This window comes from Macaca fascicularis, chromosome 7, assembly GCF_037993035.2.
Source record: "Macaca fascicularis isolate 582-1 chromosome 7, T2T-MFA8v1.1".
Classification (NCBI taxonomy): Eukaryota; Metazoa; Chordata; class Mammalia; order Primates; family Cercopithecidae; genus Macaca; species Macaca fascicularis.
In genome coordinates, this window is record NC_088381.1 from 128,020,453 (window position 1) to 128,044,922 (window position 24,470).

The following is a 24,470-nucleotide window of genomic DNA, read 5'->3' on the forward strand; positions in this document are numbered from 1 at the left end:
TTCATCCTCTTTATGTCCTAGAATACCTTGTATGCTCTGATGTCAAAGGCTGTTCCTTGGCTGAAACTAAATATGACTTTAAAACAGTCATGGAAATAAAAGAAGCTGTGACTTCCTTCCCCAATGTTGTTTTCTTTTTCCAGTCTTGCGTGCCAAACTTTTGTTTTTCTTCAAATGTTTTGAAGAATGTTACTTGCAGTAATCAAATTTCCTTAAACAGCTCTTCCTTCTCTTTTTTTAATCCTATTATAAACCTTCCCACCCTCATCCTTCTCTAAAAAGCTTTTTGGAGTTATCTGGACTCACAGTCATCTCTACCCTAATCTCAGCTCTTTCCACAATTACTTCTGAACTATGTTTGATATTGTTTTTTAATTATTTTCAGGGTTAATATATTATTGTTGCAATAGAACTTTAGAATCCTTGAAATAGAGTAGCAAATCTGATGCTCATTTTGAAGAGTCTGCAATACATAGCTTAGTGTTGACATGAGAAACAATAAGCCCACATTGGTTGAATTCTCCTTTCCTTGAAATTTAAACCTCCTTCAGAGAGAGTAGAAGGATAGTTACCAGAGGCTGAGAAGAGTAGTGAGAGGGTTGGGGGAAACTGGAGATGGTTAATGGGTACAATTATAGTTAGAAAGAATGAATAAGACCTCATATTTGATAGCACAATGGGTTGCCTATAGTCAATAATAATTTAGTTGTATGTTTTAAAATAACCAGAAGAGTAAAATTGGATTGCTTGTAACACAAAGGATAAATGCTTGAGGGGATGGATACCCCATTTACCATGAGTGATTATTACACATTGTATACCTGTATCAAAGTATCTCACATACTCCATAAATATATAGACCTACTATGTACCCACAAAAATTAAAAATTAAAATTCAATTTTTTAAAACCTCCTTGATGTTCTGAAGTCAATGTTAAAATGAGAGTTGCTAGCATTAAATATGTCAGTCTTCTCTGAGTATTATTAAAATGCTTTGAATAAAGTCACAGCCAAGGGGTCCCAAAGTCTTTCTATAACTGGTAACCTTCATTTTTAATTGCAGATGTAATAGAATGGTACCCTGCCTTCCCTCCTTTTAGTAATGGCCACTTTTGATGGTCTGGGCTCAGGCCTATTCATGGCAGCTAAGGCCCATTCAGGTCAGCTAAGATGAAGGCAGCTGTGCGTAAGCAATTGCCACCTTCCATAACAAAAGAATTACACAAAAATAACTTTAAAAATCCAGATCCTCCAAGATTGGCAGTCCCTGGGTGGGGGAAAAAGAAAAAGTGAGTGGAAGCTGTGAGTGGAAACAGGAACCAAGGAAGTCTAGGGAGGGAATATTTTTCCTCAAGAACAAGAAGGGGTTTGTAGTTTTTGATTGAGGGTGTTTTCACATCCCTTAGATGCTTTTGGAAATGGGTTGGATGAACAGTTGCCATAGTGCCAGCTAGCCAGGGTGCCATCAGAGTGCTAAAGGTCTGGGCACTATGTAAAGACATACCCAACAAAGAATTGCCCTGCCCCCAAAACTCACAACACCCTTACTCAGAAATCCTGCAACCTGGCTGGCCACAGTGGAGAGGAGGAGCTCTGCAATCTATTAGCTGCCTCCCACCACACGCTCCGGCTTACACCTGCCTGGCTATACCCCAGGTACAAGCATTCAGGTCATTGTCTAGTTTTCTGATATTCTTCAGGCAGACAAGGTCTTACCTAGAGTCTTATTTATAAGAAAATATAAGTTATTTTCTTATCTTTAGTAATCTCATGGGATCCCTCAATAAGAATATCTCACTCCACTATTCACCACAAGCAGTTCCCCATATCAGTGCGATTGTTTGTTTAGATTAGCCAATTTCCACAATATCTTGAGACTCTTAAACATAAGCAGTTTATGGCTCTCACTCTCTCTCTCCCTTAAATGCCGTGTTTCAAACTTCCCTTTATATATCTTGGTATATGATTTAGTAGTGGTGGTGGTTTTTCGAATCTAGAACTTCAAACACTCATACACACATGAGTACATGCAAAGCTGGTGAAAGTTGAATGAGGTCTGTGGATTTTGCCAATACCAATCCCCTGGTTCTGTTATTGTTTTAAAATTATGTAAAATTACTAGTGGGGGGAACGGGGTACAGGGTACACATCTATTCCATCTTGGCAACTTCCTGTGAATCTATAATCATTTTAAAGTAAAAAGTTAAAAAAATTAGGTTAAATTTCTTAAAATATGCGAATATTTTCTTAAAATTCTAAAACTGCTCAATGCTTTTCTCTCTTTCTCTTTTTTCTCCCCTCTCCAGCCAGAACCAGCCTTGGAGATAAGCAGAGTGAACAGAAATTTATGCTCTCAGATTTAAGGAAAACAAGATTCTTTCTTGCTTCTTAAATCATACTCCATCCCATCAACTTGCAAACATGCTGACACTTCTCATAATTTCACTCTTTATAAACCAAAGCGTAAGGTCAGAGGAGAACTTGACATATTAGAAGACTTAGGCATTGAAAGTGGTTAGTCTAACTAACCCCTTGAGGTTCTGGAGAACCTGGGACTCAAATTTTGGAAGATGTGACAGATGATGTGTTAAAATACATTGCACCGAGGCTGAAGTGGGAGGATCGCTTGAGACTGCCTGGAAGGCAGAGGTTGCAGTGAGCCGAGACTGATGGTGCCACTGCACTCCAGCCTAGGCAACACAGCAAGACCCTGTCTCAAAACAAAACAAAACAAACAAACAAACAAACAAAACCAAAAAACAAAAAAGCCATTGCACCAAGTAACAGTCAACTTTTCAGCAGAGGTGAGTAATCAGTTAAGGCTTTCTGGAATGCCAGCCCACCTCAAGGCCTTGTACATATTGTTCTCTCTACATAGAGGGATGGCCAGAAATCCCCCAGATGGATCCACGAATGCTCACCTCTTGTGTGCAAACCACCATGTATTTCCCTCCCATGTTGTATCAGGGTTGATCACTGCAACCAGTAGAATGCTGCAGAAATGATGAGTGTGTGACTCCCAAGGATAGGTCACAGAAGATATTGCAGCTTCTACCTCTGGCTCTCTCTTGTTTATACCTTTACTAAAGTATGATTCGAGTACAAGAAACTGCACATATTTAAGGTATACAATTTGATGAATTTGTCAAATATATACACCTGTGAAACCATCACCACAATCAAGGTAAACATTTCCGTCACCCCCAAATGGGATGACCCTTTGAAATCCACCCCTCCTCTACCTTTTCCCTAGGCAGCCACTGGTCTATTCTCTGTCACTGTATGGAAGCACCTTACCTGTTTCCTCTGTGGGATGTAAAGTCCCATTTCTGGATCCTTTCAGGTCCCTGTCTAATGTCTATTCTCTTTGCCTTGCCCTTACTTTTGTTCAGACCAAATTTAGCCTTAGTGGGGAGTTTGGTTTTGTAATTCCGAACCCTAAGCAGTCTTGGATTGCTGTCTGCTGAGATGGTGCATGAGAGCAGTGAGGAGCATGATCTGTTTTAACAAAGCTGTATGCTGTTCCCAGCTAAGACCAAGGCTCATCTCTTTCTAGTAGGATCTTGGCAGGAGCCACAAGAAGTAACCAACACAACAGGAGTTAACCTGTCCATATGCTTTCTAAGTGCCAGGCCTATTCTAAGTGCTTTATATATATTAAATCCCTTAATCCTCACAATAATCCAGTTAGTTAGGTACTATTTTAATTCCCATTTCTCTGATGAGGAAGCTTAATTGTGATTAAGTAACTTGCCCTAGGTCACACAGCTAGGAGATAGGGTCTTTGAACCCAGGTAGTCCAATTTCAGTCTTTGCTCTTAAACCACCATATGATACTGCCTCTCACACCAGAGCAGCCTAACTTTGTTCTGCTGGATTCCCTGAAGCTTCCACCTTAGTAGGTACAGGTCTGAATCCCAAAGAAACTACAATAACATCTTAATGAGCTGCTTCATTACCATATCATAAAGACTGCCCACTTCCCACCCAGGGATGGAGGGAGATGGAGAGAGCCTCACTGCCTCCTACCCCACCTTGACACAACAGTTCACATTTTAGGATCTTTCATTTCTAGCACTCTACTTCTGGGTACTAATGTCTTAATCAGTCGGTACTCTCAACTGCAAATGGCAGAGACCCACTCAAATTAGCTTACGAGAAATATTAAGGAATGTATTGGTGCCTCCATAGGTAAACCCCCTACCCTAAGGATGTGGCCTGCCTCTGCCCCCACCCTGAGGTCCAAGTGAAAACCACTAACCTGAGGGCCAGGAACCCGAGCACAGCAATGAGGCCTGTTACTCGGAGACAGAAGTGCTCAAGCAAAGTCCAGGGTCATTACCCTCATTCGGTAAGAATTTTGATGTTGATTTCTAGTGTCTAGAGACCTCAATATCCAAAATAAACATTACTATATTAATTTGCTAGGGCCGCCATAACAAAGTATCACAGACTGGGTGGCTTAAACAGCAGAAATTTATTTTCTCACAGTGCTGGAGGCTAGAAGTTCAAGGTCAAGGTGCTGACAGGGCTGGTTTCCTCTAAGGTCCTCCTTGACTTGAAGTACGGAAGACCACCCCTCTCTCCTTGTGTCATACCTCAGAAAAAGAAAGAGGAAGCAAAAGTTACAGAAAGGCAAAAATAAGATCAATAGTCAGATAGCCCAGCGCAGCACCTCCATCCTGGTGTTAAAAATCAACCCCTGACCTAGCTGCTTGTATCATCCATAGATTCCAGGCATTGTGTGAAGAAGCATTGCAAAATTTTCTGTTCTGTTCTGTTCTGTTCTGTCCTGTTCTGTCTTGATTACCAGTGCATGCAGCCCCAGTCCTGTACCCCATGCTTGCTCAATCGATCATGACCCTCACATAGACCCCCTTAGAGTTGTAAGCCCTTAAAAGGGGCAGGAATTTCTGTCTCGGGGAGCTTGGCTTTTGAGACACAAGTCTGCGGAAGCTCCCGGCTGAATAAAGCTCCTTCCTTCTTTAACCCAATATCTAAGGAGTTTTGTCTGTGGCTCGTCCTGCTATAGTGGATGGCCGTCTTCCTCCTGTCTTCTTATAGTCTTTTATCTGTGTGCATCTCTGTCCTAATCTCCTCTTCTTATAAGGACATCATCAATCATATTGGATCACGGCCCACTGACATGACCTTGTTTTACCTTAACCACCTCTTTAACAACCTCATCCCCAAATACAGTCTCATTCTGAGGTACTAGGAGTTAAAACTTCAACATATTAATTTCAGGGGAACACCATTCAGACCATCGCAATAAACAAAAAATAAAGCTGAATTTATTGCTTGGTTATATAAGGGAGAGCTATGCTGACCAGGCCCAGTCTCTCTAAGCAGATCAGGGAACTGATCTTAATACGGTTCTGCAGAAGCATGGAGTTTGGTGACTGGCAGAGTAGGTCAGTGTCAGCTGAAGAACTGTAGTTACTTGAGTGAGACTTTAGTAGATTCGTTGGCACTCAGTGGTATGTTCATTGAAGCAGTCCATTCCCAGCTGGTTTGCTTTCACAAGCAAGGGGTTGTCGCTGCTGGGATGGCTTCCAGAAGCATGCTTGCAGAGGTGAATTGTTGACTGATTAAGTAGATTTAAAATCATTTCTGGTGGTTGATCTTGTATACTGGCTGTAAATCTTTCCTAGGAGTGTGGGAACTTTTAAAAGTTTTCACTAGTGTCAAAAATAATACTTAAGTTGGGCATGGTGGCTCACACCTCTAATCCCAGCACTTTGGGAGGCAGACGTGGGAGGATCACTTGAGCTCATAAATTTGAGACCAGCCTGGACAACATGGCAAGATCTCATCTCCATTAAAAATCAAAAAAATTAGCCAGGCATGGTAGCACACATGTGTAGTCCCAGCTACTCTGGAGGCTGAGGCAGGAGGATCACAGGAGCCCAGGAGGTTGAGGCTGTGGTGAGCTACGATTGTGCCACTGCACCCTAGCCTGGGAAACAGAGCAAGAGCCTGTCTCAAAAAATAATACTTCAGAAAGAGTTAGTTATTCTCACTCAAGTAACTACAGTTCTTCAGCTTACTTATATATATGAAAGAGAAGATTCAAGTAAAAAAAAGCAAAGCATTATTTAAAAGGGTAAAGAGAGAGATGAAAGTATAAGCAGCCAGGAAACAATACATCTTGTTCACACAATCTGTGGATAAACTCATTACCTGGCATGTAGCAAAGAGGATGTCCTGGATAGTTGTCCTTGGGCAGATGGATTGAGGGAATAAAAAAAAAAATTGTTTTTTTTAAATGGAGTTTTGCTGAAAAGCACACATGACAGGCTGTGCCCGCTGTGTAATGTCTCCCCCTGTGTCTCCAGGAAACACTCCCTTAGCTAGGCCAGGTCTGCACCCTTTCCCTCATCAGCATCCCTCACCAATCACAGGGTTCCCAGGAAACAGAGTGGACTGCCTGGTAAGAGAGTTGTGTTGTCAGAGAACTTCGGGCCTACATGGCACAGTTGCTGAGGCAGTTCTCATATCCCTCACTGGCTCCAATAACAGTGCAGGGAAGGGAAGACAAATGCTTACCTTTGTTCCTTCTGGTGTACAAAGCTTACCATAACCAGATTGGCAATTTGCTGTCAAGGAGTGAGGCCTTCCTGTCTCTGCAGCGCAAGACATGACTATGCCATGGATCAGTGAGAGGTCTCATTGTAGTTGTTTTTCCCTCTAACATTGGATATTGTGTGTGTTGGAGGTTCTTACAGGTATTATTTAATATATTTAAATATGTTTGGACCACATCTGCATCAAAGGAATGTACATCAACAAGAGGTACCAGACTTGAAGGTGAATGCCAGTGACTTCAGGTTGTCTTTCTTTGGGAAGCAATGCATGGACTATATACAGAAGAGTTGCATTTGTCAGTAAGGGGCACTTTAAAAAATGCAAGGGAAGAAGTAAGTGTGTAAGCACTAGTCAGCCAGTGGCTGCATATGTCACCCACACCTGGCCAAAGAATGCTCATCCCCCTAGTCTAACTGATGAGTTCTGGGATGGACACATGAGCCCAGCCAACCATTCAGCATCCCTCCAAGGACTCACTGGCTAGTGCTGTTGGGGAAGATTTTTCTGTTGCTTTGGGAAAATGTGACCAAACTCACTGACCAGGTGGAAGAGGCACATTTGAACTATGAAAGAACGAGAACAACATGCAAAGAAAAGCAGAAGCAGACATGAAAGATGAATGAGGAGAGCTTGGTCACTGTTAAACCCCTAGTTTTTGAGGCTTCTCCCCTAGTTTTATGACCCATTCTGTATTCTCCCAATTGATATTTGTGTCAATAAATTCTTTCCTTTTTTTTTTAACTCAACTGATTTTTTTTTCAACTAGTTTGAATTCAATTTCTATTACTTGCAACCAAGAGTCCTACATGATATAGTGCTTTTTACTTTTATAAAGATCATCATAATTATGGCTTTATTATACTTTTGACCTTAATTATAATTGCAATTTTACTCATGTTATTTTCTCTCCTCCATCATAAATTTTTTCCTCTATAAATTTGCATCAGTATAAAACATGCACAATATGTTCCATCTTAAAGAAAAAACATTTCTTTGATCCCCCACATTCTCCTTCAGTTATTGTTTCATTTTTCTCTGTGCCCCTTTAAATCGAAATTCAAGAGTTTTCTATGTGCACTGTTTCCACTTCATCATCTTCATTCTCTCTTCAACTTACACCTGTCAGGCTTTTGTCCCCACTATTCCACTGAAACCACTCTTCTTATTGTCACCAGTGATCCCCATCTTGATATATTAAATGATCAGTGGTCAGTCTTCATCTTACTCAGCCTCTCAACAGCATTCGACACAGTTGGTCATTTCCTTTTTCCATTTTCCGTTTTCCATTTTTCAAACCCCTCTTTTTACTTCATTTCCAGTGATGTCCCTCTTACTGATATAGAGGTTAAAAAGAAATTATTTAGGCAGATAGGGTAAGGAAGTCCTCGGTAAGGTTTTCCTTTTAATGAAAAGCAGCCACCAAATCATTTGCTTTTCTAAAAAAGAGCAGCCTGTAAAATCAAGCTGCAGATATAGACAAGCAAGCTGGAAGCCTGCATGGGTGAATGCCAGCAGTTCTGTCAATAGGAAAAGGCGACTTGGGACTAGGTATGATCAAAATGACGGCTCCATCTTCCCTTCTCTTTGCCAAACCATGTGTACAGTAAGGAGGAGAAAACATGGCACCAGCCAGGTGAAGACCCCATTTGCATAGTAAGATTAGGGTGGAGTAGCCAGCTTCCCCATGTGTTATGTAAATGTCACATCTGGTCCAACCAATCTGTGGGCCCTATGTAAATCAGACACTGCCTCCTCAAGCCTGTCTATAAAATCTGGTGCACTGAGCTGTGGGCTGGAAGTCTGATTCAGGTGTCCCTCTCTCTTGCAAGAGGCAGAGCTGTTCTTTCTCTTTCTTTTGCCTGTTAAACCTCAGCTCCTAAACCCACTTCTTGTGTCGGTGTCCTTGATTTCCTTGGCGTGAGACAATGAACCCCAGGTGTGTACCCCAGACAGCGATGCTACTTCATTAGCTCATAGGTGCTGGTTCCTTCTTAGTCTGCATTGTTGGGTTCTCCTTTTCCTTTTCCTGGCCTTTGAATTTGGAGTACCCCAGGACAGCCTTTGACCTTCTCTTTCTCCTCTATCTATTCATATATGCTGGCATTCTCTGTACTCTCCTGAGTCCCAAAAGTGTGTTTCTGGCACTGACCTCTCCCCTCAGGTCCAAACTCACATCCTTACTTGTTGCCTAATCCTCATCTAATCTTAAAATATCTAAAACAGAACTCATGATTCCTACCTCCAAACTGTTTCTACCTGCAGTGTTCTCCCATCTCAGTAGATGATACTCTATTTGTGCAGCCCCAAACCTCAGAATCATCCCTAATAAGATGTTGAGTGGAAATTTTCTTGTGGCCTCAGAATTGGCCACTAGAATCCAGCTCTGAGAAAAAAGATACATCTTGCACAATCCATATTCTAAAAACAGCCAGACACCTCCTCAGACTTATTCATAGGAAAAGAACCTGTCATGCCACTCCTAAACATGGCCCCAGTGATTCCCTCTCCCATTTTTAACCTGTCCCAGAAGGAAATGTCAGAAAGAGTCATGGGAAATGAGGCAGTGAGTCAACAGCCTCAGAGGAGGGCTGTGGCTTTTTCCTCCTTCCTCATGCAAAGGAGGGAAGCTCACAGGAATTGGGATACCCGAGAGAACGGAGACTGTGGAGAAAGGAGACTGATATTAGCTCTTGCTCAGGCAACAGACTTCAACAGGGAAAAGAGAAGGGAGAAGTGAGATGGCAGAGCAGAGAGAGGGACCACAGTGGGGCTGCCTGTAAGACCATTACTGGGTGTGGCAAGGACTCTAGAACTCCCTGAGACCAAAGTGATGGGAGGTAACAAGACTTATGTCACCACATCAGGGGACTGGCAGCATGACAAAGGGAACCAGACAGTAAGACCATGGGGATGGAGCTGAGAGATTAGAAGAGGTTGGATTAGAAGAGGTCCGATCTCCCCTGGCAGAAAACTAGGCAGAGGGAGGTCTCATTGGAATCATTCTGACAGCCTCCATATGACCACTCAAAAGGCCAAAGAACTTGGATGTCCGCTGCACAGAAGGCATCAACAAAGTGGAGAGGTTTGCAATTAATCACACAACCACTTAAATAAAAGTGAAGGCCGGGCGCGGCAGCTCACGCTTGCAATCCCAGCACTTTGGGAAGCCAAGCTGGGAGGATTGCTTGAGCCTAGGAGTTTGAGACCAGCCTGGGCAACATGGCAAGTCCCCATCTGTACAAAAAAATTTAAAACTTAGCCCAGCGAGGTGGTGTGTGCCTGTAGTCCCAGACACTGGAGAGGCATGAGGATGGCTTCAGCCCAGGAGATTGAGGCTGCAGTGAGTTATGATCATACCACTGTACTCTAGCCTGGGCGACAAAGTGAGACTTCGTCTCAAAAAGGAAAAAAAAAGTGACTTGTCCCTTTTCATCTCCCCTCTCCCATTCCAAAATTGGCCTGCATGGGTAGCAATGGGAGATAGGGAGTGAGCATGTGTGGGTAGGGTGTAGAGAAGAGATGAACATGAAATTAAAATTGAGATAAAGTTTTACATTGAAATAGGCTAGATCAGGCATTATAATGCTTGCACATGATCAGATAACTGTGCCACCTATCAGAAATACTGTAAAGGGACAAGAAAGGAAGATTTAATAGTAACTAGAATAAAATAAAACTGTTTCAAATGTATACCCCTGTGGGATTGAAATGGTCAAATAAGCCAGTTACTATTTCTAGCTCTAAATAGGCTTCTCTTCTAATTGACTACACCTCAAATCCTGCCATTATCCTGGTCCAAGCTAACATCACCTCTTCACTTAATCACTGCGATGGCCTCCTCACTGGAACCACGACTATCACTCTCCACTCCTCCTCCCCCATGTCTATTTTCTACTCAATGGCTAGAGTTCTCTTTTAAAAGCCGAAGTCAGTTACCTACTCAAAATATTTGGAATGAAACCTAAACTTTCACCGGACATGGTGGCCCACACCTGCAATCCCAACACTTTGGGAGGTTAAGGTGGGAGTATCAGTTGAACCCACGAGTTAGAGACCAGCCTGGGCAACATGGTGAGACACTGTCTCTACAAAACGGTAAAAAATTAGGCAGATGTGATGGCATGCAACTGTAGTCCCAGCTACTCAGAAGGCTGAGGCAGGAGGATCACTTGAGCCCAGGAGATCGAGGCTGCAGTGAGCTTTGATGGGGCCACTGCACTCCAGCCTGAGCGACAGAGCAAGATCCTGTTCCCAACAAACAAACAAAACCCCTGAACTTTGCCAAAGGGAGCAGCAGCTGGTGTGTTGTATTTCTGTAGAGTATCAGTAACCTATTATATTAATCAACAGTGATGAGTAATTAAAGAGAAATCTAATTCAAATAGGAAAAGAAAAATATTGTTGCCTTTTGTTGATTAGGTACAGAAAAATTTGTACCATATTGTAAAAGTACCAATTTCCTTATCTCACCCAAGTTGATACAAAACCATCATTCCCGTTGTCTACCATCTCACAGAATCACACAAACTACTGGAGAATTTTCGTCTTCCTTTTCACTCCCACCAAAGCATTCATTTATTCATTTAAAAACAATTGCACTCACTATATACCAGCTTATGAGCTGTAAATACAACAATGGATAGAACAGACAAAAATTCCTTCCCTGATGGAACTTACATTCTGGTGAATGAGCCTTTTACTTTAATGATTAGATTAAAATAATGCTGTGAAGTATGCATGTGGGGGGGAAAGTCATCAAAATGCTATCACTCATTTATTCATTTAGTTATCCATTAGGCAGTAAATTAGGAAGTGCATATTACATTCTGAAACTTACCTTTTCAGAAGTCAGTTGCCAGTATAATGAAACACTTGCTTTGAAATGATGAAAATAAGATTTCAGCTGGGCGCGATGGCTCACACCTGTAATCCCAGCACTTTGGGAGGCCGAGGCGGGCTGATCATGGGGTCAGGAGATAGAGACCATCCTGGCTAACACGGTGAAACCCTGTCTCTACTAAAAATACAAAAAATTAGCCAGTCACGGTGGCGGGCGCCTGTAGTCCCAGCTACTTGGGAGGCTGAGCCAGGAGAATGGCGTGAACCCGGGAGGCGGAGCTTGCAGTGAGCAGAGATCAGGCCACTGTACTCCAGCCTGGGCGACAGAGCGAGACTCTGTCTCAAAAAAAAAAAAAAAGATTTCAAATAAAAAACTTTTTCATTTTTATAAATTAACCTTAATAGATTTTTTAAAAATTTCAAAAATAGCAAAACTTTATTGCAATCCATGTAAATAAATGATGCAGGAAGGCTTAAGGAAAAGTAGATGATCTTCCCTGTGTGAACTCTCACCTACCACAGTAGGCTAACCATAGCTCAGAGCCTGGGATGAGCCTTCCTACAACATTCCCTTTCTCATATAAACATTCTCAAATATTATAATGAATTATACGAACTTTCCATTTTCGTAGATTTAAAAATGATCAAATATCAGCAATATCCCTATGGATTTTTGGTTGAACTTATAAAAACAGTATTGTATTATACACTTCACACTGAGACTTGCCTTTCCAGTTTACCAATATCATGAACGTCCCTCCAGATAGATTCAATAGATTTGACACTTTCTTTTTAATCACTATCCACTGCCTCATTGAATAGATATATCACAATTATTCAATCACATCCATTACTGATGGGCATTAAAACTCTTTCCTTTTTGTATTAAATAACTACAACCAATGGTTTATATCCTTGTGTATGTGTGTTCCTTCTATACTGATGCTGTTACTTCTATGAGCTGAATTTCTATGAGATGAATTCCTAAGAGTAAAATTGCTAAATTAAGACTATATTTAGATATGTTTAGATACACAAATACTTACCATTGTGTTATAATTGCCTACAGTATTCAGTACAGTAACATGCTACACAGGTTTGTAGCCTAGGGTATAGTATCTATCCTAGATGTATAGTAAGCTATACCATCTAGGTTTGTGTAAGTATACTCTATGATGTTCCTACAATGACAGAATCACCTAACAACCCATTTCTCAGAATGTATTCCCATCATTAAGCAACACATGGCTGTATTTGTTCCTTTGTACTCAATATTGCTTCATGCTATTTCAAATTTTATGTTCTTTTAAATTATGTTTTCTAGTTGCTTGCTGCTGGTATATGAATATGAAATTAACTATTATAAATTGCTTCTATAACAAGGCACTGTGCTAAATTCTACTATTTTTAAATTCTCCTATTTTTAAATTCTATATGTTTTCTATATAATTAAACCTATTATTTATAATATAATTATAGTCTAATTTCTTTTTCCCAATTCTTATGTCTTAATTTCTTTTTTTTTTTTTTTTTTGCGCACTGTCAGGAATTTCTAATACAATGTTGACTTGAAGTTATAAAATGGGTAATTGCCTAGTCTCTCCTGCAGGACAGAGAGTGAAGGAAGCATTGGATGCTGGCATCTGGTTGGCTTCTGGGGAGGCCTCAGGAAACTTACAATCATGGCAGGAGGCAAAGGAAGAGTAGGTATGTCACATGGCCTGAGCAGGAGCGAGAGAGAGCAAGAGGGGAGAGGAGGTGCTACATACTTTTAAATAACCAGATTTTGCAAGAATTCACCCACTATCACAGGAAGAGCATCAAGGGGATGGTGCTAAACCATTCATGAGAAATCCACCTTCATGATCCAATCACCTCCCATCAGGCCCTAAGTATGACCTGTCACCCTCTACATTCTCTTCTGGTGAAAGAGCTTTTCAAGTTGAATATGCTATGAAGGCTGTGGGAAATAGTATAGTGATTGGAATCATATATAAACATAGCATTGCTTTTGGGGTCTAAAAAAATTAGTGCTTTCAAAACTTTGTGAAGGAGTTTCCAACAAATGACTTATTAATGTTGATCAGCACATTGGATTGGAATGTTGGAATGCTGGCAGCAGGTTTGTTGGAAGTTGCTTGCTCTTTAGCAGACATAGCAAGAGAAGAAGTTTCCAACTTTAAATCTAACTTTGGCTATAACACTCCACTAAAACATCTTGCAAACACAGTGGACATGTATATACATGCATATACACTCTATAGTGCCGTTAGATCTTTTGCCTTCAGTTTCATGTTAGGATCTTACAGTATGAATGACAGTGCACAATTTTCCATGATGGACTCATCATGTGTTTTATATGGTTATTGGGGCTGTGCCATGGGCAAAGCCAGGCAAGCTGTAAAACAGAAATAGAAAAGCTTCCAATGAAAGCAACGACCTGCTATGACACTGTTAAAGAAGTTGCTCAAGTAATTTACATAGTACATGATGAAGTTAAGGATAAAGCTTAAGAACTCAGCGGGGTTAGTGGTTTAACTAAAGGAAGACATGAAATTGTTTCAAAAGGTATAAGGGAATAAGCAGATAAATATGCTAAAGAATCTTTGAATGAAGAAGACAAGTCAGATGATGATAATATGTAACATTTACTCCAGCATCTATTCTATTTTAAATTCCTATCACAATCCCATGTAACTATATAGCCCTGTGGATTACACATACCCACTGAACAATTTTTATTAAATTTTCATCTTGTAAAAGACAAAACAGAAACAATAACAAGATAATCTTAAAAATTAAAAATATTACCCAACTGCTTTCTGGCCTCTATGATTTCTAAGGAGGAACCCACCATCAGTCTTATTAAAGATCACTTGTACATGATGAGTTGCTTCCCCATCTTTGTCTTTTGATAATTTGATTATGTGTCCTGGCATGATTCTTTTTGCATTTATCCTTTTTGGAGTTCATTGAGCTCCTTAAATGTTTAGATTCATGTTTTAATTTTAAAAAATCAAATTCAGGAAATTTTTAGCCATTATTTGTTCAAATATTTTTTTCTGACCACTTTGTCCTCTCCTCTCCTTCTGGGATTCACAATATGTGTATTTGGTTTGCTTAATGGCATCCCATGGGTCTCTCAGGCACTGTTTGTTTTTCTGCATTCCTTGACTGAATAATTTCAATGGACCTATCATCATGTTTGCTAATCTTTCTATCACCATGCTCAAATATGCTATTAAAATTCTCTAGAGAAATTTTTATTTCAGTTACTCTACTTTTTAGGTACAAAATTTCTGTCTGGTTTCTTTTTATAATTTCTATTTTTTATTGATATTTTCTATTCAGTTATCATTTTCCTGATTTTCTCTCACATTTTGTCCATGGTTTCCGTTAGCTCTTTGAGCATATTTGAGACAGTTTGACTAGGTAGTCCAATGTCTGTGCTTTCTCAGAGATAGTTTTTGTTCATTTCTTCTGTGAATGGGCCATTCTTGTTTCTTGGCATGCTTTATAATTTTTTGTCAAAAATTGAAACTTAAAAGCAAGATAAAGAACAGTATTATAATGTTTATTTAATAAACTCTTATATAGCCAGGTATTTTTCTGAATGTTTTACGAATATGAAATAATTTCATCTTCTGAACAACCCTGTGAGATAGTGTTATTATTATGTTCATTTTACAAGTGAGAAAACTGAGGGATAGAGAAGTTAATGTCATGCAGCTAGTAAATGGCAGGGCCGGGATTTGTAGGAGGTGGAACTCTAGAATCTGTGATTTTTGTCACTGTGCCGTATTTCATCTCTGTAGCTAGAGATTACTCTTTTTTTCCATTTATTCTTTATCATGGTAAAATATGCATAATAAAATTTACCATTTTAACTATCTTTAAATATACAATGCAATGGCCTTAAGTATAATCAAACTGTTGTGCAAATGTGATCCAAATTTGCAAACATTTTTTCATTATCTCAAACTGAAACTCTGTATCCATTAAACAATAACTCCCTATCCTCTTCCCCTGGCCCTGGTAACCACTATTCTACTTTCTTTCTCTATGAATTTGAGTATTCCAGGTACCTCATATATATGAAATCATATAATATTTGTCCTTTGATGTCTAGCTTATTTCATTTAGCATAATATCCTCGAGGTTCATCCATGTCATAGCATGTTTTGGAATTTCATTGCTTTTTAAAGGCTGAATAATATTCCTCTGTATGTATATGCTACATTTCGTTTATCCATTCTTTTGTCAATAGAAATCTGGGTGATTTCCACCTTTTAATGAATAATACTATGAATATTGGTGAATATTTGTGTGAGAGAAAGATAAATATTGTATACTCTTAGTCATATGTGGGAGTCAAAACGTAAGCTCATAGGAGTAGAGAGTAGAATTACGGTTCTTAGAGACTGGGGAGGGTAGGGGCAAGAGAAGGATAGAGAGAGGTCAGTTAACAGGCACAAAATTACAGCTAGATAGGAGGAATAAATTATCAGGCTCTATAGTACTGTAAGAACTACAGTCCGAATATAGTTAATAATAATGTATTAATTATTCAAAAAGCTAGAAGAGAGGATTTCAAATATTCCCCACACACAAAAAATATAAATGTTTGAGGTGATGGATATATTAATTACCCTGATTTGATCAATGCACGTTGCATACGTGTATCAAAATATTACTCTGTGTCCCATAAATATGTAAAATTACTACATGTCAACTAAAAAGGAAAAATATTTGTGTAAGTTCCTGCTTTCAATTCCTTTGGGTATAGACCCAGAAGTGTAATTACTGTAATTATATTAAAATTCTATGCTTAACTTTTTAAAGAACTGTTATGTCGTATTTCACAGTGGCTGTAGCATTTCACATCCCCGTGAGCAACACATAAGGGTTTCAATTTCTCTACATTATTAGCCACACTTGTTATTGTCTAGGTTTTGATAGTAACCATCCTAACGGATATAACATGGTATCTCATTATGGTTTTGATTTGCATTTTCCTAATAGTTAGTGATGTTGAGCATCTTTTCATGTGTTTATTGCCCATTTCTACATCTGCTTTGAAGAAATGCTATTTCAAGTCCTTTGCCCGTATTTGAGCTGTTTTGTATGTGTGCTCTTGTTGTTGTTGTTTTGCTGTTGTGAAGTTATAATAATTATATATTTTGAATATTAATCCATTATCAGATATATGATTTGCAAATATTTTCTTCCATTTGCTGGTTACATTTTTACTCTCTTTGATAACTTACCACTTTTAGTTCCCTTTTTCTTCATTCAGTATTCACTTTTGGAGCTGTACATTTTTTTGTTTGTTTTAAGGAATTCTCACAAAGTTGATTCTGAGAGTTTTTGCTTGAGTTTTTGATTTTTCTGTGGAGAGACATGCTCTGGGAGCTACCTACTCTACCATTTTTGCTGACATTACTCTATCTGCCTTTTTTCTATAAATAAAGTTTTATAGGAACACATCTTTGCCCACTTATTGTTATACTGTCCATGGCTGCTGTGTCAGGTATCTCCTGACATGGATAGCTCTCCCTTAGTATTTACATCCTTATGCAATTCTCCTGTTTGAATGGGGGCTGGATCTAGTCACTTGCTTCTAACAAATACAATAGAGCAAAAGTGATGGGAAACTGGATATTGCTGCATGCATCTATAGTCCCAGTTGCTGAGGAGGCTGAGGTGCGAGGATTTCTTGAGCCAGGTAGTTCGAGGCTATAGTGCACTATGATAACACCACTGAATAACCACTACACTTCAGCCTGGGAAACATAACAAGACCCCATCTAGGAAAAAAAAAAATGATGGAGTGTCATTTCTGTGGTTCAATTTGGAAAGACTGTGACCTCTTCTTGCTATTATTCTCTCACTCTCACCTTCTCAGCTTGCAAGCATGGATGCAGCAAGCTGCCATGTGTGCAAGGCCCACAGGCAAGGAACTGAAAGTGGCCTCTGCCAACAAGGAATCGAGGCTCTCAGTCAAACGCTCTATGAATCCAATCAACAACCACGTAAGTGAGCTTCAAATCAGATCTTCTTCCAGTTGAGCCTCTGTAAGAGACCATACCGCTGGCCTACACCTTGATTATAGCCTTGCGAGAGACCATGAAGCAGAGAACCCTGTGAGTTTATGCCAGGATTTTGTCCCACAGAAACTGAGATAATAAATGTGTACTGTTTTAAGCCACTAAATTTTGCATAAATTGTTACAAGATATAGAAAAATGATACAGTTGTTTTTGCACGACAACACTAGAGTTGATTATTGTGACAGGGACCATATGATTCACAAAGAATAATATATTTACTATCTGGATTTTTACAGAAAAAGTTCTGTGTGAGAATGCAAGCAAGGAGGCTGGCAGGTATAGTTTTCCATGACTCAGTAAGGAGGGAAGAACCAGCTCCATGAGCACTCGTAACTAGATGAGCTACATGAGCACTAGATAATTCTTGCCCTCTGATGTCCTGATGTACATCAAGTGTCTATCTTGAACTCAAACTGCTTTCTTGGTATGATGTCAGAACTTCTTCTTAAGTATATAAAGGTTGAAGTCTCAGGATAGCCAGTGATATGCGCGTTCTCTCACACCACTTACAATCTAGTCCCCTTTATTTCCTGGAAAGTCCTGCAAAGGCTTTGGAATGAGACTACTTCAGTGATTCTGATGATGAGTGAGGATTGGAAATTACCCCTTCAAACTTCCCCAGAAAATCTCTTTTACAGAATTAATATATTTAACATACTGGTTCATAGAATAAGTGCTTCTTAAAGCAAAAGGGAATTTACCCTCTATCTGGGCCAAATGTGTCATTTTCTAGGTGAGAAAAATGAGGCTCGGAGAGCTTAAAAGGCTATCTAAAGGCCACAGAGCCCCAGGTTTAGAGGAAAAGTGAAAGCGGATTCATTAATTCTCAGCCCAGGGCTTTTAAAAACTATTATTTAATTTAGTCTTTGAGCAAATTATCACAAGATCTGATTCAATTAAATGTTAATTAAGATGATTTTACTGCATTAAGAATAATCTGATCTGCATATTGGTTGAACAATTTACATCTAGAAAAGTCTTTTATTACTTAATTTGCATTTTCTACTGAAGGCATCCATAAATAAGTCAGCATCGCCCTCTACTGGGTGATTTGTATTTATTACTCAATAGTTGCATACAACATGATTTACGAAGAATTTTGGATGTTTATTCTTAATTTCAATGAAAGGTACATGAAAACCAGGACATTCCAGCTGTTTGGATATTCCCCTATGCCTATTAATCTGGTCAGATAACATTTTCCTCTTCCAAAAGAGGCCTTGATTTTCTAGTTTTGAGAATTATAAGTTTAAACAATAAATTCCAACGTGTTAACAAAGAAGGAAAAGACAGAGTCAGAGAAACCAAGAGATGGAGATAGAGATGAGGAAAAGCTAGAGAGAGAGATATAGAAGAGAGGGTCAGTTCTGGTCAGAGTGAAAGCAGACTGTTTTTCTACTTTGGCAGCTTCAAAAAATGAACTCAAACAAATGCTTTCTTTGTGGCATCACCAGCTGCAGTTTTTATAATGCATATGCTAGTTCTAGCTCATGGGATAAACTTTTTATCTTCTTGAGACCACATTTAAGCTGTGAGCTGGGTTGACTACAATGATCGGTTCTTCTGCCTGTGAAAATGGTATGCTCCTATCAAAGCAGGTTAAATTGTGGTTGGTTGGGAGTCAGCCAGCAAACTGTTAATAGCATTAAAACTGACTGAATTATGGCTTGAATTTTGACTTATAAAGTAAGAAAAAATAAACAATAATAAAAAGATACCACTGCACAATTAGCTCTTATATTACAAAAAAAAAAGAAGAATAGTATAAATTAAATTATGTTATGTAAATTACTATGACAAGAACATCTAGATGCAATTGTAACAAGGTAAATGCAAATGCAGAGTGACCCATCATTTCTGGCTTAAGTATCCCCAAACCAGATTCTTCAGCCCTGACCTCTATTATGTAGCCCAGAAGCAGCTTCAGATCCTGGAAAGAATATGGGCTTTGGCATAGACACACCTGCATTCAAATTGCAGCTCTGCCACTGTATGGCCTTGAGAAAAGCCTTGCTTTCCTTATCTGTAAGGTGGAGATAATTGTATATAATTCATACAGTTTGGGGAAAAGTAAATGAAATAAAACATAGAAATCATTTAATACAGTATCTGCCATATATGGCTACTACACAACTCCAGGTGACACACACAGGCCATCATTTCCAAGCTGCACATCCAAAACTCTCTCTCTCTACCTCTTCATCCCTAATGACTACCCCCACTATTCACGTGGTTGCCCAAGCCATAAGTTTGAGCATCACCCTAGATTCCATGTTCCCACTCACCTCCATATATGCTTGCAAAACGTCTCCTCTGTCTTCAAGACAGTTCAGGTGTCACCTCTCTTGGGAGAGGAGTTCTGGATTTCTTTGCCCCTCACAGACTAAGTTCTTGTTCTACTCTCATGTTCCCAAGCGCCCCATATATATGTCTATTAGACAGCTAGTTACACCATGTTGTTGTGACTTGTTTCTCTTTCCCACTGGGCTGTAAGTACTTTTAGAGCAGAGAATTATATATGATCCAAAGTTTTATCCCTAAGTTATACCATTGTACCTGCCACATGAAAATGCTGGAAAGCATTTGTAGTATAAATGAATCAATGACCACATAAACGTGTTGGAGTTTCTTTTGTTTTATTTTAGCTGTATTTATGTATTTGTTATTTATTTTTTAGAGACAGGGTCTTGCTGTGTCGCTGGGCTGGAGTGCAGTGGCCTCATCATAATTCACTGCAGCCTGGAACTCCTGGGTTCAAGCCATTCTCCCAGGTCAGCCTTCCCAGCAGCTGGGACTATAGGAGTGTGTTACTACTCCCCGCTAATTATGTAAAAAAATTTTTTTGTAGCAACAGGATCTCACTACTTTGCCCAGGTAGGTCTCAAACTCCTGGCCTCCAGTCCTCCTACTTCGGCTTCCCAAAGCACTGGCATTACAGGCGTGTGTCATAGAGCCTGGCTTGGAGTTTCTTAAATGTTCATCTCACCCCTTTCCTCTATAGATTCTGAACCAATTGAACAACAGTCAGGAATGATATGAAGAATGCTACGTGGGCTGGGTGAGATGGCTCATGCCTGTAATTCCAGCACTTTGGGAGGCTGAGGCAGGAGGATCACTTGAGGTCAGGAGTTTGAGATCAGCCTGGCCATCACGGTGAAACCCCATCTCTACTAAAAATACAAAAATTACCTGGGCGTGGTGGCAGACACCTGTAATCCCAACTACTCGGGAGGCTGAGGCATGAGAATCACTTGAACCTGGGAGGAGGAGTTTGCAGTGAGCTGAGAGCACACCACTGCACTCCGGTCTGGGTGATAGAGCAAGACTCCATCTCAAAAAAAAAAAGAAAGAAAAAGACCTTTTTCTTGCTACATGGACCTTCAGGCAAGACCAAGCTTCCTATTCCTTCCCCAAGGTTTAGATTTCTTGACCCTGTAAATCAGCTAAGATTTGCTCAGCAACCACCTTCCCACTAGGCAAACAGCTACCTGCCTCATACCTACTAGCATGGAATAAAAAACAAGCCTGCCTCTGGAAGCCTGTCATTGGATCTTGATCCAGGTGTGATTACCCCATAGAATCAGGAACAGAGGAAAAAATATGCCCTTTGCAGGCAGGGCAGTTCTGAAAATGAGAATGCCTATGTCAATGTGGGTTGTTGCCTGCACAGGGTGCCAGCCAAGGAGCAGGTAGGGATTGAAATCCAGCACACATTTCACTAGCTAAGCTATACTCACTGGTTTGAATCTATGTTACATAAAGATACCATCTGTCCATCAAGCCATGTGGACAGAGGGCTGTGTCCACCCAGAGGGAGCCCTTTTGTGTCATCTGTACAAAAGCTCCATGTGAACTCATGGGGCTCTTTTCCCTAAATCTCACCAATCAAATCTTTTCTACTCCCTTGTAGAGGAATATCATAGCTGGAAGTAAGGCCAGAACTTCCCTTCCGAATACTTGCAAGAGTCCAAGTTTTATTTTTATGAACTAGGAAAGGAAGGGAAGAGTTCTACCTAAGAGAGATAAGCAGGGAGAAGACAATTGGCATTAATTGAACATATACTGTATGCCGGGCATTGGAGAGCATATGATATGGATGAGCCATTTCATATTATTTGACGAAGTGTGTTAAGATTGATATCTTCATATGAGCGTCCTGAAGATTACATTAAAGAAAACCACACATCCAAAAATGATGACACTTGAATCCAAAGTCCATCATCTTACTACCACTCTGTGGTACTTTGTACTCTTTTAACAAAAGGTCCTACTGGCAATGCCTATTCTTTAAGATTTCCAGGAGCTGAGGAGCATGAAGTTGAACCATACAGACACAGATGTTATCCCACGATCTGCAACGAGAAACACAAGCCAGGCAGTGAACTCCAAAAGTTCCTCCAAGATTAATGCTTAGCAAGTATTTTTTCTAAGTTATAAGTAAAGATTAGTTTTCTGAGTTAGCTCAAAAAATTGTTTTTACTGTGGTTTGAACCCTTAACCCCTGAGATAGAGCTTCCCTGATTCTCTCTGATCATTGAGTCCCACTGGGTGCCTTTGTGAGCCAGTAAACTCCCAGGTGTACTAGCTGTCTAAAAGGGGGGGCTTATAAAGCAAGCAACATAAAATTAAGGGTCTATGTAAAAAGTCCTACAAATATAGCTTTGAAAATCTCTATTGCAGGGTTTCTCAAACTCAGCACTATTAACATTTTGGGCCAGATAATTCTTGGTTGTAGGGGGCTGTCTAGTACATTATAAAATGTTTAGCAGCATCCCTGGACTTAACCCATTAAATATCAGTAACAACCTCCCACCATCACAAGTTATGATAATCAAAAATGCCTCCAGACATTGCCAAATGTCCTGTGGGGGACCAAAATAGCACTCCGTTGAGACTTTGGAGTGCAATGGCTTCTGAGCAATGGCTTGTAACCATTTAGGTATTCCGTAACTCTCCAAGGCTTAAAACCCATGTTCTGTGAATAAATTCGCTAATGTGTAAAAAAGCATAACATCTTAAAAAGTAAAACACAATTTTGAGGGTTGTGAAGGCTATTTAAAATTTTTTTGAAGATTTAATACCTCTATCTAGACATTTGTAATTTGTAGAAAGATTTAATACTTTTTCTCATATAAAGGATGACTGAAGATTGTTTTTCAATCTCAAATAAAATATAATGTTCCCCAGACAGTGTAAGACATTTTAGATTAAGAATTAATTAAGAATTATGATACTCTTGTTTTCAGGTGGTGATTTAGTATCAACAACAGGCCTTTCCTTTGGCTATAAACAGAAAAATGTGGGTGTGGACATAATGAAGCAATTGCACAGTTTGAAACAGTGAATAACTCACATCCCTCATAGAGAAAGGGTCATGCTACCTTCACAATGCAGGCCAAGAAAATTCCCATGATCTAAGCCACATAGAAGAGTTTCAGATTCCACAAAATACTTTGAGTCCCTCCTTTATTCTCTCATCCCACTATTCTCTGTTTTTGAATGATCAAAAAGTGAAGTTTCCTTCACTTTTGGGCTAATGCCCAAATGCCCCTGGGAAAGTTCAACTTCTCTTTTATTTGAAAATTAAAATTCTTATCTGATGAACTTCAAAATTTCCATCCAAAGATGAATACAGAGGTTGTGAGTTGCTCTAGCTCTCTAAGTGCCACACAAAACAGACGAAGGAATAGAATTCCAGGACTCTGCCTTCCCAGTTCGCTATAGACATTATTATAAATTCTCCAACTGAAAGCCAAATTCCAGGAGCTAGCTGTTACTTAAACTGACTTCTCATCCCCATTTTCTAATACCAATACTTTCAAAAAGAATTGAAAATGTTGTATATAGGCAGAGTACAGCGGCTGAGAGCTGGCATGCTGGCACCCAATGACTTCGATGCAGAATCTTGGATCTGCCACTTACTAGCTTGTGACCTTGAGACCCTCCACCTCAACCTCTGTGTGCCTTTTTTCTCTTCTATCCAGTGGGGATAATAAAAGGGTTCATGCCTTAAGGTGGTTATAAGGAATAAGTGAGTTAATATTTGTAAAGCGTATAGATTGGTGTCTAACACATAGTAAGTGCTAAAAAGGCATCTGTTAAACAAAATTATACAATAAATAGAGCAACACTAGGCCTTTGTCCCATTATTACAATCATGAAATGCTCTAGGGGAAAAATGAGAAAATAGGCTCTTCGTTTTTGCTACTGGCACTTCCTTTTTCCAGTCCCTTCTTCCTTTTTCTGTGTCCATCTCATGTCTTCTTTCCAGGTTCCTACCAGGGTCTTAGCAGAGAACAACTGGTGATGCTTCAGGTGCCAGTCTAAGTTGCCTTCGCAGAGGGACCTTTGAATTTCCCCTGGAGACTCTGAAACACTAAAACGTTCGCAGAACTTAAAGAAGTGAATCTCTATCCCTGCAGCATCAGTGAGCAGTTGTATTTTCAGAAAGGGGGACCCTCCAGGCCTGGTCTGCACACTCCTCAGGCTGGCCCTGGGGAGAAGAGTAATGCAAATTCACACCTTTAAGCTAAAAAATTAAATTTAAAAAATAAGCAACCTCAAGTTTCTGCATTCCAGCATATGGCAATTGTGGCACTGTCTTGAAATGAGTCATCTTAAGCCCAAGTTAGAAGCAGACATAATTTCCAGATGTCAAAAAAAATATTTTTCCCCAAACAGAAAAGCAAGCAAGATGGAGTACAGTTTTCAAAACTGCTTATTTTACTAGCTGTTAATGTTTACTCACTTCTGATTTTCTCAAGATTATCCCCTTGTAAGCTGTGGCCTAAATGCATTTAAATTGCCTTTGAATATCCCAAGCAATCCTTACTACCATGGAAACAGAACCAATGATATGCAAGATGACTCCTCTGGGGCATAATTTGGTGCTCTAGATAGTTTTGATTGGTTGCTCCCTGCTCTGTCACCTCTT

General features: G+C 39.7%; 1 long non-coding RNA gene and 1 pseudogene across 1 annotated transcript; one reads left to right on the forward strand and one right to left on the reverse strand.

The window, feature by feature from the left end:
• Positions 1 to 4,459: 4,459 nt before the first annotated feature.
• LOC135971991 (uncharacterized) lies at positions 4,460 to 6,053 on the reverse strand. The gene is made up of 2 exons (XR_010588504.1): positions 4,708 to 6,053; positions 4,460 to 4,598 (listed from the first exon to the last, which is right to left on the reverse strand). It is a non-coding gene; the product is annotated as an uncharacterized lncRNA (long non-coding RNA).
• A 7,056-nt stretch (positions 6,054 to 13,109) lies between these two features.
• On the forward strand, positions 13,110 to 14,072 carry LOC102124515 (proteasome subunit alpha type-3-like; annotated as a pseudogene).
• The last annotated feature ends 10,398 nt before the right edge of the window (positions 14,073 to 24,470 follow it).